Source organism: Aulonocara stuartgranti (genome assembly GCF_965226115.1).
Source record: "Aulonocara stuartgranti genome assembly, chromosome: 11".
Lineage (NCBI taxonomy): Eukaryota > Metazoa > Chordata > Actinopteri > Cichliformes > Cichlidae > Aulonocara > Aulonocara stuartgranti.
Window position 1 is genome coordinate 24,794,386 of NC_138947.1, and position 13,780 is coordinate 24,808,165.

Consider the following 13,780-nt stretch of genomic DNA (forward strand, 5'->3'; position numbering starts at 1 on the left):
GATGGAACTTGAGCTCAACATCATACGTATACCTAAGTCTCTCCTTTTTACTCTCTGCTGATGTGGAGTGTGGTTAGAATGTGGAGCTATGTGAAATGTGACACAGGAATGTAATTGGCCTGGTTTAAAAAAAATCTTAATCTTTTATTTTATCTGATGTGATTTCTGACCTACATTCTGAGACAGTCTGCCTTTGAAGTTTTACATTCATACATGCATGTTCTTCAGCGCTTTCTGCTATTTAATCATGTTTTGTTGCTTTTTAGTTTTACTTTTGTCTCAATGAGTTTAGCTGATAGACTGAAGTTCTAATACAAAGAGAAAGAGAAATTATATTAGAATGATATTAATACAAGAAAATTACATTAAAGTCTAATCATCTGTTAGAAAAAATATAATTATTGAACCTTTGATTGGAAAACCACACTAACTTTCACCAGAGATTAGGGTTGTTGTTTTTTTTATAGATTGCTACTGTAAATGGTATTCAAGGGAGTTTCTATACAGTTTACACAAACTACACTGATCTAGAAACCTGCAATATTATTACTCAACTAAGGTTATAGAGAGAAGATTATATAAGTTTAGAGCTTATAACAAGAGAATTATCCAATTTCTCAGAAATATCCAAAGCCATAGCTGAGCCGTCAGGATCATCTTCTTGTGCATGACTAGCTGGTCTAAGTCTGGCTGATATCTTTAGATTGATTGGTCGCATTCTGTCTGCTTGCGCTTGCTCTTTACTGATATGCACTGGCTCTCTTTCACTGTGCTAAAATGACAGTCCTTCAAATTATGTTTTTAATTTTGTGAAGAGAAGTAGCGAAAATCCATACTTAACCTCCTAAGACCCGAACTCTTCCTTGGCATGCATTTTTAATTTCTCTGTGATATTTGGGCATATTGGGACCTGATGAATGTAAAAACAAAGAACTACCTGATATTTTTTTACCTAATTTTTATTTCTAAGAAAAATGAGAGCCACATATGAGATATTCATTTAAAATTTCGATAGAACAGTTGTAGTATAATGTCCTCATAAGTGGATATCAAAATGTGATGTCCACATATGTGGACGCCAGGTCCTAGGAGGTTAATGTGCTACCTTTAGGCTTGGAAACTGTGGACTCTTGGACCAAAAACTGTTTAAAACTGCTATGTCATAGCCAGAGATCTAGTTCTTGTCACCAGCTATGATCCTTCACGTGAAATTTGGGTCCTTTTGAAATCATAGATGAACAAGTCTAAGTGGTCATATCACTGCTTCAAGGGACTGATCTAAAAATAGCAGCGGCGCTAAAAGTATCCTGAAGATACATCAAAAGATATCTTCAATGGAAAACCTGCCAAATTCAATTCCAGTGTGGATTCAGATTTTTACAGAACAACTCTCTGAACTTATTCGTTACACCTTATATAGTAGTGTGACTTTGATGCAAAATGCTTGGCAGGTGTCTTGTGTGAAACCTGTCTCTTCTGATCATCCAGCCATTCATACGTGCAGAAAAGCCACAGTTGCCCTTTAAACTAACTATATGTATGCTATATACACCACTCAAAAATAACAGAGGAACACTTTGTAATCACAGTATAGAATCAAGTCAGTTAGACCTCTGGGATTAATGTGGTCAGATAAGTAGCAGAGAGGCTGTTTTGATATCAATAAAATTGCCAAGAGTGCAAGAGAGGGTTTTCAGTTTTTCTGGTCCCTACAGAGGTTTCAAAGGTTGTCCTATTCCTCCAAGACGGCACATCAGTTCATGCTATTGCCAGATGGTTTGCTGTGTCTCCCAGCACAGTCTCAAGAGCATGGAGGAGATTCTAGGAGATAGGCAATTGCTCTATGAAAGCTGGACAGGACTAACAGCAGGACCGGTATCTACTCCTTTGTGCAACGAGAAACAGGATGAGCACTGCAGAACTACTAAATGACATCCAGCAGCCCACTGGTGTGAGTGTCTCTGACCAAACAATCAGAAACAGACTTCATGAATGTGTCTTGAGGGCCCAACATCCTCGAATGACCGCTGTGTTCACTGCCTGGCACTGTAGAGCCTAATTGTGCTTTTCACATATGAGAGCTTTTCACATCTGAGTCCATATGAAAGACATGAAAAGGTCTGTTATGCTGCCTGTAACATCATTTAGGATGAACGGTTTCGTAGTTGGTCAGTGATGGTCTGGGGAGGCATATCAATTGACAGACAGACCTCCAAAGGCTAGACAATGGCACTCTGACTGCCATTAGAAATTGGGATGAAATCCTATGACTCATTGTAAGACTCTACACTGGTGCAGTGGGGCCTGGGTTCCTGCTGGTGCATGACAATCCCTGGCCTGACTTTTTTAAACTTTGATTTGAGGAGGTGTCTTTGAGTTCAGTCCTCTCTAATTTTAATTATCAATTCAATTCAATTTTATTTATACAGCACCAAATCGCAACAACAGTTGCCTCATACAGAGGAAAAACCCAACAATCATATGACCCCTTATGAGCATTGGGAAAGAAAAACTCCCTTTTAACAGTCTTACAACCCGTCTAGGGGCCAGGTCATAACATGAGTGAAGCACTCGTCCCAACTCATCACAATGTGATAAAAAGAGGAACAACAAAACGGGAATGTTAACACTTCAGGATGAGCCAAGGCCAAAATAATAAACAGAAGAATCTAAATTGATTCCCACATACCTAACCTTCCCAAAACCAGAGCCAAAAATAAAGACTGTGTCTGACCTCCTAAACTTACTCAAAAACAGGAGAAAATAGGTGATCAAAAGGAACGGCAGCTCACCCCTACCCACTCCACTTCCTCAACTGTTGCAGAGAAACTGCAGCCAGCAGCTGTCATGGGGTTCTGCTTGGACATTGGGAGAAACGCAAGAACCTCTCGCGGCGCTCCAGCCTTCATTTAATGGGCGGGTCCCCCAGCTTGAACCAGTTACTCCAGAGCTGTATATCCACGCGCCAATCACAGCCAGGCCCATGGACAGCTGAATCATCCTTTTGTCACTAACACATTACACAGTCCTTATCAGTATAGATATAGATGATTTTATCCCATTGAGATCTGATGTGTTTATAAAGTGTTCCTTTCATTTTTGTGAGAAATGCATCTATGCATACTGAGGTCAGACACAAGGTAAAAAATGCCAGCCAAATGCACAGTGATTCTTCATTGTTACTGCCATATGCAGCCTACGAAAGGGTTCCATGAATGCGGCACAGAACTTTAAGTCTTTGTCACTGGAAAGCTGCACACATTCAAGTGTAATGGCAAGACAGATGTCTAGTGTAGACTCAGAGAGGTAGCTTAAGTTGGCCTGATTCACACACCACTCCATTCATGCTTTTCTTCTGTTCACTGAAATTTTCAGCGATTATGACATTACTGCTCTCTCACTGCTGCATCTTAGCCATGTTAATTAAAATGTATTGAAAAACACATTATTTTTGAGAAGCGCTGCTGTCTGTGCATTTTTGTTGCTTGTTGCCAATTAAGCTAATGACTCATTAGTGTTCTCACACAGCGTCATCTTTGTATACAGTTTTCAGTTTACTCATTTACGCCCGGGGTGACCAGAAAACTTACTTCATGTATTAGTGAAATGAATGTGAGTCATATCTATTTATGTAGTCAGTAAGGAAAAAGCATGTGAATAATACATATGTGCTAATTTTTAGACTAGATGTTCTAGTCAGAATAATAAATGAATAGTTCTTGATATCACTCAGATTGAGAGGACAGGGCAAGCCAAAACATCTGATGGCTATATGAAATTCTTTTGACATTCAGCTTTGGAAGTAAATATGTTTAAATAACAATTGTAGTTGCTGGCTTCTAAGGCTGATACACTCTTTGCCAGGCATATTGCATATAAATGACTGAAATCAGTTCAGAGCACAGTATAGCAATGAGCAGGCGCCATTCGAAACACATCTTGGCTCTGAGAGATTTGTAGTGCCGAAAGCAAGAAGGTGGTCAAAAGAGTTACAGATGAAGTTAGTATCAATACTAAACTAGTTGTTATTTACTTTGTAATCACCAAGTGTTTTGAAAAGAACACTTTACTAATGCTGAGTGAGGCGTCTGTTTTCTTTTGCATTGCTTTAAAATGTGGCGTCTGGTTTGTGGCCCTCACAGTTTCCACAGCTACACATTTCAGGTACAAATTTCTGATGAATTTACTTCAGATCTGGTGAACATTGCAATCATTATTCTCTCCATTACATCAGTTTGAGCTAACCTTTGTGGTGTGGTCATTCTCATGCTGAAAATAGCAAATATAGAAGATATTAAGAGTTGCTTAAAGCAATTCTAAATCAGGTCATCAAACAGTGACTGATTGGTAATAAAGTTTGTAGTGTGATGAAAACATTGCCCATAGCATTACACTACAACTGCCGGTCTAGATTCTTCCTGCTGATGCCAAATGTATTATTTAACTGACTTTTGTGCTTGTCTGACACAATTAAAACCTATAATTGCTGTTATTAATCCCTCCATCCATTTTCTCCCAACTCTTTAAATATGAAAATCTTATGAGATCAGTAACTCCACAATCTCATATACAAAATAAAGCCAATTATATATGTCAATGTGAACATGACCTAAAAGCTGATTGGATAATTGTATTAATAAGCATGTCCAGAGGGGATCTTTAATTTTTTATTTATTTATTTTTCAAGTATTTCACTTTAATCATGAATTTGGAGCATGCTGCGCAATTGCATCATAGTCAATTATATTAACAACCAATCTTTGAAACTGTGGTTACCCCGGTGTTACTGTCCAGTTGCTAAGTGTATATCTGCTGCAGAGGAGAAACCAGGGAATTCAAAGTAAAAGACAGAGTCAATTATAGCTTCCTATGCTGTAGCAAAGTGGTAGACATGAGAAGTAAGGGAACAAAATACTGATTAGAGCATCGGCTTCATCCTCTCTAATCGCTTCACCTGTCATGTACAGCCCTAAGGTCATTTAGATGACTTTTCCCATGTCTTTCATGCAGTGTAGCCCTCGCTAGTAAGTAGATGAAAATGTTGTTGCCAGTTGTCACAATCAAAAATTCAATATGTAATATAAGCAAGTTGTCCTCGAAGAACATTTCCTCAGACACCAGCATGCACACTAAAAAAGGCCAACACCAACATTATTTTACATGTATTTCTTTAAAATATTGACATGTTTGTTTTTTTTTTATTAAGATGAAGCCTTTTTTACCTTAGCTATCAAGGTTCCCTTTTATACTAGCTGCAACATTTCTTTATTATATAGTAACAGTTTATTGAAAATTGCTCCATACACTGAAAATGACAATAAGATGAACAGTTTCGGAGAGTCAGAAAACTATGGAACTCCAAAGTGTTCAAAATTAAATAAATAAATAGGTCAAGATGAAATAAATAACTATGTGAATAAATAAGACACAGATATGTAATGTGAGAATGATATTGTGAAATCATGGAACACATTTTGAAAACAATGCTCATTATTGTGAAATATATTGCATTCTGCTATATAAATTTACTTATTATTGTGAAATATTATTTCATGGTCATTATTTTTCATAATAACAGAGATTATTCCTGAGGCATTTTATTTATTTCCAGCCGTTTTTATTCCAAAATGACCTTTTTTCAAAGTCAGTCTTTATTTCAAAATCCCGTTTTTCCCGATGGCCTATTTATTTCATAATGCGACTTTTCAGCAGAATGACTTTGTCTGTCAATCAATGTAAGTGGGCTGGACCTTTGCACCTATTGGCTTATCGTTTACCATCGACTAGTTTTCCTGGATACCGGCTCCGCGGACGGCTGCTACAGCTAGCAACAGCGTGCTAGGTCAAAAGTCACGGAGGATGGCGGACTGGTGTGAACTTCAGCCAGTTCTGCTCATTTAAGCAAATCAGAGAGGGATCATTTACCTGTAGATACTGTTTTGAGTCGTTTAGATGATGTTTCTGAAATGTCTGGATGATAATTGCTCTTCAAAATCTTAGCATCGATGACAGCATTGTCGAAGGTTTAAGAGCAATTCAGCACCGTGTTCGTTTGGAATACGCCGAGGAAGAACAGTCTTCAAATGTTGGCCGTCCACGTCTAGAAATCCCGGTGCAGCACTCAGGACTTTAGTGCTGTCCGGGATAACCATCGGGGTAATTGCCGATACGTTTTCTGTGTCTCCGAGCACAATTAGGAGGGAAATGACGGAGGAAGGTCTAAGGTAAGTTTATGCCGTAATTGAGCACCTGTGTGATTCTGTACACAGCATTGTTTAGATGTTGACCTTAATTATGACGTTTGACAATGAATTATTATCGCTTACTTTTTTTTGTTACTGTCTAAAGTGGGGCAGCTACGGCTAAAGCTATCGGCGCCATCTCGGCGTTGAGACACGTTTAGCAGTGTTAGCTGTTAGTGTGTTAACTCGGAGACTGGGGTCAGTGGAGCCTGTAGGAACCTTTTACACAGAGAGTAGACCCACCAGCTTTCCACAGTCTACTTACTTATCACATCTTGTTAGACAACAGGGTCATTAGTGCTTTAAATAGTACATAGTTGAATGTTTCATTGCTGTTTGCAGTTGATTGTTCTCTGATAATGCATAACAAGGTTGATGTTAAATAGCGAGTTTATTGAAATGGTTTTGTCTATTTCAGCAGCATTATAGATATACTTTCTCTGGTGTCTTCGGCAAAGCTAAAACAAGAATACATTTACATCCTTGGTTCTTTCAGCATTAATTGGAAAACTTTGAGATTTGCTGTGTGTCTCCCAAGCCATTCTTTTTTATCCCACCTGTCAGGTATAGATGGCAATACTTTCTCTGGTGTCTTCGGCAAAGCTAAAACAAGAATACATTTACATCCTTGGTTCTTTCAGCATTAATTGGAAAACTTTGAGATTTGCTGTGTGTCTCCCAAGCCATTCTTTTTTATCCCACCTGTCAGGTATAGATGGCAATACTTTAAACAAAGTTAAATTTGTTATACCTGAAGAGAACCAATCCTGACCTAGAATGGGTGAATGAATAATTAGTTGGTAGCCAATGCCTAAGCAACTCACATAGGCCCTGGCAGACTCAATAAGTCCATCTAGGAACAGCTGCAGGAAACACCTCTTCAGTTTAGATTTAAAACATGTGCATGCTCTTTCAGGTTGATGAGGATTATGGTGTGGACTGGACAGGACAACATAATCGCCGCCCATCAAATGAGATCACCATTCCTGAGATTCAGCTCCCAGATGCACTGAATGAACAAGACCCTGCTGTGCTACCAATACTTCAGAATCACTTGTAGAAAGACATTATTACATTTAATCAGTTTCTATGTCAGGAGGATTTTTTTTTTTTTTTTTTTTTACAGCTTTGTAGCTAATACTGACTCAAAACAGCATAACCAATTTCATTTTCAACAAAACAGTGAGTGGCTATAAAACAGGATTTGTTTTATACAGCTGTCACTTTAATGATATTCATTTCTTGGTTGGATATACAGTACATGTCAACTCTGAGCAGATTTAATACAATGAACACAGTACAGTAGTGTAACATCTTAATTCAAATAATTTTTTCTAGAAATTTTTTTTGTATCAGTAGCGAGTATAAACAAAACATATTGTGTAATTTATAATGTACAGTGAACAACTGATTTTGATATCTGAACTCTTCATCAGTTTATATTAAAAAAGCCATAAATGCACACCTGTAGTGTGTATTTTTCACTGTCAAGTGTATTAAAAAGAACTAGAACTCACTAGATTGTCCGTTTCTTTGAACACTGAGTACAGTAATGTGATGCAAGAAATAAGAAATGGTCTAATTTTACCATGTGGTTATGGAATCAATCGTAAACCAGACCAAAACCTGAGTCAGTAGAGTTGAGACACACCTGAATGTCCATTAGAAATGACTCATAGGTACAGTAGTGTGCAGGAAGACGTAGTACTTCAAAACCGGTGGAAGACTTTGGAAGATTGCTGTTGACCACTTCCACGGTCATTTCTCGGCAAGACTTCCCATCCTGTCCAAAACTTGATGAGGGCTTTTTGTTGTGCACAAGATGCTGCAACAGAAGATTGTTTTAAACTATAATGACATCCTATATTCATTATTTTGAATCTTTTATAGAGAAATACCATAAAAGATGACCACTTACATACAGGGCACCAGACATTTTTGCCCCACTCAAATTGCTGTTGTAGCTTTTATAGATATTTTTATGTTAACAAAGCTAAAAGTAGTCTACATACAATTCTAGTGCAACTGATGCCACCACTTATGTATTGCATGGAGCAAATAACAAAACAAAATTATACTATAGTGTAGAACTGGGCGATAGAACGATAACGATATGTATTGCGAAATAACTTTTTCTCAATAGAAAAATTAAACTATTGTGATAGACCTCACCGCTCTTGTCCTTTTATAAAAAATATATATATATCGTGATATGAAAAAATCTCATATCGCCCAGCTCTACTACTATTCAGATGTTAAAAGATGTGACCTGACCTTACCTCACAACAGGGAGCAGTCTCTGATTCCCTTGGTAAGAAAAGAGGAATGATGTCTGATCTTTCTGTCAGAAGCGGCCATACCATGGTTTCCTTAAGCCCTTTCCTCAGCTGCTTGACTTGACGACTTGTTTGTGTTATGACCTACAACGGTGAGACCAAACCAAAACTGAAGTTGGAGTCTGTAAAGTGACACACACTTTAAATGTTAAATATTTAAAGAACATCCACTGTACTAGTAAAAGCATTTTCAAATTATACCCACTTACAAAATCACTACGTTGAACTAAAATTGCTTTCTTTTCTTTCACATAGATTACTTGTCTTCCATATTAGCACAGAAGATAAGCCACTTTAAAGCAGTCATGAATAACTATTACCTACAACAATGTAAATAGTAATACAGACATTAACCCAGAAGACAATTATTTTCTCTTACCTAATTTATAGAATTCTTTGCTATGATAAAAAACAGTATTAAAAAAAATCTGTGACTAAACTGTTTAAAAAGCTCATATTTGGCAGACAGACAGACTAACCAAGCAATAATAACATATCGTTACTTACCCTGAACAGCGTTTCGTGGAGTGGCGCTAGCTGTGATAGCGTTAGCATTTGCTAACGTTAACCCTGTGCGGTTGTGATGAGAACTGGACCAGGGACCACTTCATCTCCAGTACACTGCTGCAATACTCAGACTGAGGTGAAGACGTTCAATCTAAGCGGTTAGCAAGTTCTTTGAGTAACTCAGAAACGGACTTGTTTCCTGCAGCCATGCCCTTCACAAGAATTGATACACCTGTAACGTTATTCGCGCCCAGTGTTTTGCATTTGTCGGTGCCTTAAGTTTATTTTGAGCTGCATACTGCCGCCAGCTGCATAGGAGACGCATTGCACCATTAAACCTAAATCGACAATTCATGTGCTATTACTTATGTCTGAGTAAAGGAGCAACCAATCACACAACTGGCTCCGCCCTGTCTCTCTTGATTGACAGACAAAGTCATTCTGCTGAAAAGTCGCATTATGAAATAAATAGACCATCGGGAAAAACGGGATTTTGAAATAAAGACTGACTTTGAAAAAAGGTCATTTTGGAATAAAAACGGCTGGAAATAAATAAAATGCCTCAGGAATAATCTCTGTTATTGTGAAAAATAATGACCATGAAATAATATTTCACAATAAGTAAATTTATATAGCAGAATGTAATATATTTCACAATAATGAGCATTGTTTTCAAAATGTGTTCCATGATTTCACAATATCATTCTCACATTACATATCTGTGTCTTATTTATTCACATAGTTATTTATTTCATCTTGACCTATTTATTTATTTAATTTTGAACACTTTGGAGTTCCATAGAAAACATGCTGAACAGCGAAGTCCTGTGAAAAAGTAGAATGGTTGTGGTTGGTTGTTGTAGAATCATCTTTAGCAGCAGTAACATTAAGTAATCATTTTATGAGTGTCTTTATCAGTCTCTAAAACCATTATCAAGGAATTTTGGCAAACTCTTCATTACAACATTACTTTAAGTTATTAAAGTTTGCAAATATTTATTTATGGAAAGCTCTCTCAACATCTTGATGCAACAACTCAGTTGGACTGAGGTCTGGACTTTGACTGAACCATTGCAACACTTTGATTCTTTATTTTTTGACCCATTATGCTACAAATTTGCTGGTGTACTTGGGATCATTGTACTGTTGTATAATCCAGTTTCAGGCAGGTTTTTCTGTCAGATTGATGGTTTCACATTTCATTTATTATGAGAAGGTTGACTCAATAATTACAAGGTGCCCAGGCTTCAAAAGAAGTCCAAATTATTCGGTATGAAGTGTTTGTCCTGATGTGCTGTATTTTTTTTTTTTTTGCCAGGAAAAAATAAATAAAAAATACGGTGGCCCCTAGAGACAAAGCACGTACAAAATCCAAAACAGTGAGATGACTTTAGTCTCATGAACAACATTAGTTAGTAAATAACAATTAGCTAATCTTAAAATGACTGCTCAGTACAGTAATGAAGCCCAACAATCATTTTGTTACAGTCCCGTGGTCTCATTTGAGGGCCGCATTTCGAGCAGTCTTTGGTAGTTACTAGGTAACAAAAGCTCAACACTGCCCCTAGCGTCCTGGAGCACTTCCATTGTGTTTTGGGGTTTGCATGTGTTTTGGAGTTTGTACGTGTTTTGGATTTTGTAAGTGCTTTGTCTCTAGGGGCCACCATAAAAAAAGGCTATGCCTACCTAGTCTTTTTCTACAGTCTTCTTGTGATTGTGCTGTCATTATCATAAACATTTAACTCATAACTGTAGTCTGAGATAAGTAGTCAGTTGTTCTAAGCATTGCATGGTCTGACATTGGGGTGAATTTGCTGGGATGTCCTGGTAGGAAAACGTGCACCCAGCTACCAAAACTCTCATTTTTATAGAGGTGAAAGCCTGTGAAACAATCTGGTAACCTTTACTGAAGTTATTTTATTAAGTCGAGACTGTTTGAGAGCCTCGTCATAATTTGTGGAAGTAAAGATTAGCCCCCCTCCCAGTATAGACACTGGTGGTAGAGGCGAAGCAGGTGGAGACTTGGACAACTGGGCAAGATGAGGTGGAAGCAGTGAGTTGCACGAATGAAGAAAAGCACCGAGATTTAAAGCATGCAGAGCAGTGGCTGATTGGTTCACAGAAGGTGGGCAACAAAAGATTGGGTCAGGGTGATGATAACAGAATCACGTTCAATAGTGAAGAGCTGGAAGTGTAGAAAAGGCTAGCCTGAAAGCCCAGGAATAAGGCCAGATGAGTGAATACAAATTGTCCTTTGGGAAATTACACATAAGCTTAAGAAGTTTGTAACATCTGGGATAGAGTCTACATCTTTTATGTCATCTACACCAACTGAAAGCTTCCATTCCTTATATGATAAAGCATTGAAAGCACCAACCAGTCCAGACTGGCACACCCACTATCATAACTTGATCAGATCATGTGTGTACTGGAAGCATGTATTGATAAAGTAAGTGCATTTTTGCTTATTTCAGCATCACTGGCTATTTTATATACGGCAACGTCTGTAAGCTTACACTGTACACTAAATACCATACTCTGAGTTTGATACCAGTAGATGAAATATTTGTGAAAAATGTTTGGCATGTCTTGGCCTTTGGACCATCCTAGAATTCCCAAACACAACATTTATTCTAATTTATGACAGCAATACATTTTTTGTGGTACCGATACCCAATTTCAAAAGCAACTTCCATTTGTTACTGCAGCTAAGCTTTAAAAGACTAAAGTTACACATACTACAAACACATTGTAAAATGGCTTGGATATGCTTTAGTTATCCACAAGAAGAGGGCTGTCTGGTGACAAAGTAGGTGAAAATTCAAAATATAGTGTACACTTAGCTCTTAAATTCAAGTGTCTTTTCCATTCTTTTACTCTTTTTTTTAATCTCACTACATATGACCTTTTAAGCCTAAAGCTTAAAAAGTAACTGGACTTATTCATTTAAGGAAATAACATGACTTGTTTTTGATCTTTATCAGAATCAGAATCAGAATGGGTTTATTGCCAGATGTTGAGGTTTACAACATTAGGAAATTGCTGCGGTGCTTCAGTGCACTCTGATGGCACTCTGAATTGAATATTTTCCAGTTGCATTTCTGCTCATGTGTTGACAAAACTAGATGATTTCCCTTTTGTCCTGATTACATTTTTTAAACCCACTGAAAAGAGAGAACCTGCCCACCCAAGGGAAACGGACTAGCCTGGGAACCTGTGTTATCTCTTGCAGAATTTGCAAAGCTTTCTCCCATTAGATTTCTGCTGTTTATCCAGTATATTGTGGATTAAATAAAACGAGTGACATCTCCATATGTACTTTTATGGTGACTTCCTCTGAGAGATAATGTGATGGTAAGAGAGCAAAATATAGTCGTACTAAAAGCTGCACTGTCAGTACAGTTAATATCATGTAAAAGAAGCATTGCATTGTTGATGGTTAAAAAATTCTTATGTGTTGTTGTGCTCACTATTCCTGCTCTCTCAGATTTAGTTATTATGGAGTGCACTTTCCATTTTCAAACCTGAAATCAATTGGATGCTTATCCTTTTCCCACAAAGCCCTCTCTATTTGCTGGTGGTAGGAAGAAAGGCTTATCTGTGTGGTCCAGCCTCTACCCCTCACTGAGAGATGTCTGGACTATGCCTCCTCTCCTCCTTTCCTTCTCCCTGTCTCTCAGACACACATGCCAGATGCACGAAAAGAGGGAAGATGGCAATTGAACAGGAACTACTGATAGGAAAGACAGGCAAATGGTGGCAGAAGAGACAGGGACAGATGCATTTCAGTGTAACGAGAAGTAATTGTTTTTTTTTTCTCCTTTACCGGTTTAATTTATCTTAGTGATCAAGGTCAACATACCCAGACAGATTACATAAATTGCAAACCAAGCACTTGGCTAATTGCCTCTTATGCACTCCATTTAATTTTGCATCTTTACTTCAAATCAATAAATTTTTTCTTTACTCAATTTTAATAAGTGTAGCCAGAAATGAAATGAGTATATGTCATCTCTGACTATAAATAGCTGACACACATGGACAGCAACGCGCACATATCCCATGTAGTAAATCTAACCTGTACACTAATCTCAGCCACTGACTGTGGACTAAAAGGCTGATGTAATGTGACACTCCATCTCTATAATTTGTTTTATGAACCCTCACCAGTGTAATTATCAAGGGATAGATTCATGGAGAGAAGCAAAGTTGACTTAGCATGATGAACCAACAAAAAGCTTGGGCCGCAGTTTTTAGATAACAAAGCCTGTAATACGGCTGGGCTCCATTTGAATGATCCAGTAATAAACCATAAAAAATAGACATCTGTTTTCCTTATGTATTCCATTTTCTTTTGATTTTCTGAAGCTTTAACCCAGTTTGCTGGACACTTTTGCACTTTTGATTCATCACAGAGTGAGGTCCATCCAATTCTAGTGAACCAGCATCAGTTGAATCAGTTTGATCTGTGTCTACTGAAGCCAATGAAAGAACTAAGAAGAGATATCTGGTGGCATTTTGGATTTAATAACTATGAAAACAGGATGGGGCGGGAGCAAAGCCATTAATATGATGTCTTTCACATGTATGCAAAACACAGGTGAAATAATGTGAAAATCAACCCATCATTTTTGAAAATGTGTCTTTATTGCATATCAGAGCCTTTTTTATTTCTGAGTCTATGTTTACTTGTAC

General features: G+C 37.6%; 1 protein-coding gene and 1 long non-coding RNA gene across 6 annotated transcripts in view; one reads left to right on the forward strand and one right to left on the reverse strand.

The window, feature by feature from the left end:
* Window positions 1-13,780, forward strand: part of adcy2a (adenylate cyclase 2a) — a 66,823-nt gene that overhangs the window by 13,635 nt on the left and 39,408 nt on the right. The window lies entirely within an intron of this gene.
* LOC309716793 lies at window positions 6,884-9,638 on the reverse strand. Its single transcript, XR_014279515.1, has 3 exons — window positions 9,086-9,638; window positions 8,522-8,662; window positions 6,884-8,067 (listed from the first exon to the last, which is right to left on the reverse strand). It is a non-coding gene; the product is annotated as an uncharacterized lncRNA (long non-coding RNA).